Source organism: Cervus elaphus, chromosome 14 (assembly GCF_910594005.1).
Source record: "Cervus elaphus chromosome 14, mCerEla1.1, whole genome shotgun sequence".
NCBI classification, from domain to species: domain Eukaryota; kingdom Metazoa; phylum Chordata; class Mammalia; order Artiodactyla; family Cervidae; genus Cervus; species Cervus elaphus.
Genome location: NC_057828.1, coordinates 72,196,535 through 72,201,590, shown reverse-complemented (window position 1 = coordinate 72,201,590; position 5,056 = coordinate 72,196,535).

Genomic DNA, 5,056 nt, shown 5'->3' with positions numbered 1-5,056 from the left:
TAGTGTGTGCATATCAGTGTGTGTAGTGTGTGTGTGTATCTATGTATGTATCTGTGTGGTATGTGTATATGTGCATATCTATGTGTATATCTCTGTGTGTGTGCATATCTGTGTGTGTATCTCTGTGTGGTATGTGTATATGTGCCTATCTGTGTATATCTGTGTATATCTACATGTGTAGCTGTGTGCATGTATATCTGTGCGTGTATCTATGTGTGTGGTGTGTGTTTATCTGCATATCTGTGTATATCTCTCTGTGTGTGAATATCTGTGTGTGTATGTGTGGAGCTGTGTGCATGTATATCTATGTGTGTATCTCTGTGTGGTGTGTGTACATGTGCCTATCTGTGTATATCTCTGTGTATATCTACATGTGTAGCTGTGTGCATGTATATCTATGCGTGTATCTATGTGTGGCTTGCGTGTATATCGATGTGCGCGCACACACACGTGCAGGAGAACAGCTTTCCCCTCTCGGAGCGCTGGTCTCTCTGCCCACCTTCTGAGGCGCGGGGGCTGGGACTGGCACGCAGCTTCTGGCTCTGGCGGCGGCTCGCGATTCGCCTCTCTGCCGCTAAGAGGCGCTGGAGGGAGCCCGGCTCGCCTCGCTCCGCGTCCTGCCCGCGAGCCGCGCGGCTGCCCCGCCTTCTCTCCGCTGGAGCCTGGCTCCCCCGCCCCCACCCCCCCTACCAACCCCGCCGCCGCGGCGAGTCCGGGCGGCAGGACCAGCGTCGTCGCCCTGCCCGCCACCCCAGAGAAGGCCCACCAGCCGGCCCGCCCCCACCTCAGACGTCTGGGCCCAACCCTGCCCGGGCACCCCTGCTCCTGGGTTCTAACGATTCCCCACGCTGCCCTCCCTGGCCTCGGCCCCGGGCGGCGGTGCTTCCCGCGGCCGCCACCTCCCTGACACACGGTTAGGGTCTCCTCACTGGGTTCAGGTGGCCCAGCCCCTGTCCTGGCCTCTGGGGGCCTTTCGGGCCATGGAGCGCGGGGCCTTGGAGAGATCAAAAGCAGGTCGGGCCGGCTTGTCCCGGAGAGGTGCCCGGGTCTGTTCTCAGCGCCTCCCTGCGAGGGCCTCCACGTGTCAGGGAGGAAGGACAGGGAGAAGGCCGCTCCAGCCTCTCGCACACCCACCCCATCCCACCCCCCTGCCGGCTGGCCTGTTCCGCCCACAAAGCGCCCTGGGGGCCGGGCTCCTCCCTAAGGTCCCCGTGCCCTCCACCTGGGTGGGAGGACCATCGCAGGACAGAGGCACAGGGTGGCCACCGGCCCCACGCGGTCACCCACCCCTGCGGCTGACCCGTAGGGCTGGCCAGCCAGCAACTGTGTCCGGGCCAGGTAGAGACCCATCTGTTCCTGCCTTAGAAAATTCCAGAAACTGAGGGCACCGCGGGGAGCATTCCAGAGATAAGCTCCAAGTGTGAGGGAACCGAGGTGGAAGCTGGGCAGAGGGGGGACAGGGGCAGGACACTCCGATGCCTGTGGGGGAGAGACAGAGACTGGCTCCTGCGATCCTGGGCCTTTCTGTTTCCTTTTCTAGGAAAGCCTATCTTTCCCAGAAAACCTCTTTTGCTGCAGTTACTTGGCTGAATCTTTGTTTCTCACTCCCAGAAAAACCCAGGAGGTGGAATCTAAGGGGAAGGGAAGAGGAATTTCCCTGGGGGTCCAGTGGCTAAGACTCCACACTCCTCACACAGCGGGTCTGGGTTCAATCCCTGGTTGGGATTGAGTCTCACATACTGCAACTAAAACTCACTCACACGGAAATGAATGTCAAATGTCCTGCGAGCTGCAACAAAGACCCAGAGCAGCCAAACAAATAAGTAAAAATAAATACTAAAAAAGACAAGACACCCAACATGTGCAGAGGACCTCTATGTGACAGGCACCGCACTGGGGGCCTGGTCTCACGTATGACACCTGAGGTCTGGTTAGCTGATGGCTCAGAGGGGAGGACAGTCTCAGAAGAAAGGGTGGCCCAGAGTCAGACGCCAGAACCTCACAGAACGGCTGGGACCGGTGGCAGGACGCTGGGCCACAGGCAGGAGCAGCTGTCTACCCTCGTATATTTTCTCCTTTGGTCTAGCTTTTCCTGTTTTGAAGCCAGGAGAAATATAACTCTGTGGACAGAAAGACCAGGCGGTGTGGCATCAGGCTTCTGAGAGAATAGGGACGTCTGGGCACTCTGCTCCCACCAGGCCTGGAACCTTTGCTGCTAGAAGTACAGGCAGCGGTATAACTAGAACCTGACCAAAGCTTGTCTGAAAGTGAAAGTCGCTCAGTCATGTCTGACTCTTTGTGACCTCATGGACTATACAGTCCACGGAATTCTCCAGGCCAGAATACTGGAGTGGGGAGCCTTTCCCTTCTCCAGGGGATCTTCCTAACCCAGGGATCGAACCCAGGTCTCTTGCATTGCAGGCGGATTTTTTACCAACTGAGCTATCAGGGAAGCAAGCTTGTCTAATGTTCATCTTTCCTCTCTCTGTAAAGCCCATCACAGCCCTCTTATGCTTAGGAACACCTGCTGACACTTCAGCAGCATCCTTGAGAAATCATCAACAGAAAAGCACAAAAACTCTAAAAACATGACACTGATGAGACACTAAAAGAATACTTGTTTCCAGTATGGGGGTTGAAATGAGAAGGCAGAGCCTTCCCAGCCTGTGACGTCATCTGGAAATGTCTCCATCAGGTGGTTCCAATTTTCACCACTTTGCATGTGTTCGTGAAGAACCATGAAAGAGCCCTGAGTATTGATTTTGAGGGAAACACGTTTTAGAGAATAGGTGAATTTGCACATGATCTATCTATAAGTAGTGAGGGTTCTGTTGGTCCAGCGAGGTGCAGGATCTCTTGGTGACCTTCAGTGGAAGTTGGACAGGAGTGGTGGGAGGCACAGAGGGTACAGACTGAGGGTGAGGATGCAGCCCTGGGGGGTTGGGAGAGCAGCGTGGGCCGGGGCCTGGGCTGTGGCTTCCGGCCTCCACTCGGCACCTAAGTCACCTTAGGTGAAGCCTGAACTTCTGCGCCTGCGCACGGTGGCTCAGTATTCAGAATTGGTTTCCCTGCAGGAATCACCTTTGCTGGCCTGCTCCCCAGCCTGGGTCATGGAGGCCCACTTCACACCTGATTAGACAAAGTGGTGGCTTTGTGGGGCCAGGCCCAGGCCCTCACCCCAGCCCCCAGACACCCCAACAAGCCTCCCTCCTCAGGGCTTTGGGCTGTAAGAACAGGTGGGTCCTGAAATGGAGGGGTCTTCAAGGCTGGTCCCAGGTGGAGGGCCAGGACAGTGCACTGGGCAGGCGGTGGAGACGTCCGTCTTGTGTGAGGTGGGGTAAGGGCCAGGGCTGGTGTTTTCAGAGGGGAAGGGGGGCAGGTATCTGGGGGTGGGCAGGTGGACAGGCCAGGGAAGGGGTGTTCTGCAGCCACCAGCTCCCTTCCACTGTCATGGACATCCTCCCAGGCCACAGGCCCGGTGGCTCTGCAGAAAATGCCCGGTTTTCAAAGAGGAAGCTATGCGGTCAGGCCCATGGTAGGCCAGAAGCTGAGCTCTCAGAGCTGGTTTCGTGGGGACCCGCACCTCCCACCTGGAGCCGACACATGATGAAACACGCACGCCTGCCTCAGACACTCTGGGTGGCCGCGTCCCCCAGGTCCCGCTGAAGCCGGGGTGGGTGTGAGCAGAGGTGTGCAGGCACCGGGTGGGGCCCAGGAGATACCGATAAACACGCCATCTTGTTCTCTGTGGGGACGAAGCTCATCTTGCGCACGTATATTTTTCCACAGGGCACATCCCAGCCCTTGTGTGCTCAGGCCACCCGTCTGCCCTGCCCCTTGCTCGCCACTTGACACGAACAGGGTGGAGGCCTGACCAGCCAGTTCAGGAAGAGTTCACGCTTGAACCTGCTCACTCCTGGGAGCTCTGAGTCCAGGCTCCAAGGAGCACGTGGGTCCCGGCCAGGCCGTGCTGGGGAGTGGCCTCAGGTGGCTCCAGGGGCCAAGGGGATGAGCGGGATGTGAGGGTTGGAGGATCTCGGAGCCAAGCTTAGGTTCTGAGACGAGCTTTGCACTCCAGGTGTGAGAGTCAGGCCTGTCCCACAGACCCCTGGGCCCCAGCTGGGCCTCGGCGGGAGGCTCAGGCTCCCGACCACCTCTCAGGTTGGGGGCAGTGGGGTGGCCCTTCTGGGAAGCCCTTGTCACTGGGTTACTGCAGCTCCAGGGGGTTGAGGGGGTCTCAGGGGTGGGAGTTCTTACTCAGAACCTCTCAGGAAACTCCTTGATTTCATCTCTCTTGGAGTTCATGTCACTGCTTCTTTTCAGAGGGTTTAATGTTTACAAACCACGACCAACCTAGACAGCATATTAATAAGTAGAGACATTACTCTGCCAACAAAGGTCCTCATAGTCAAAGCTATGGTTTTTCCAGTAGTCATGTATGGGTGTGAGAGTTGGACTATAAAGAAAGCTGAGTGCCGAAGGACTGATGCTTTTGAACTGTGGTGTTGGAGAAGACTCTTGAGAGTCTCTTGGACTGCAAGGAGATCCAACCAGTCCATGCTAAAGGAGATCAGTCCTGAATATTCACTGGAAGGAGTGATGCCGAAGCTGAAACTCCAATATTTTGGCCACCTGATGTGAAGAACTGACTCATTGGAAAAGACCCTGATGCTGGGAAACATTGAAGACGGGAGGAGAAGGGGATGACAGAGGATGAGATGGTTGGATGGCATCACTGACTAGAAGGATGTCAGTTTGAGCAAGCTCCACGAGTTGGTGATGGACAGGGAAGCCTGGCATGCTGCAGTCCGTGGACTCTCAAACAGTTGGACACGACTGAACTGAACTAAATGTTTACAAGCTTGAAACCAAGTATTCAGTAAAATTGTTCAGTAAAAAATAACTCTCATTGATGACTCTTATTTCTTCTTATCCTTCCTCAGCAATGAGAGTGATCCAGCTAAATGGATCCATTCCTTCCTCCTGCCTCCTTCTCTCCTTCCGTACCAGGGCTGAGTACAAGCCGGTTCCTCCCCCAACTGATGCCTTGGCTTTG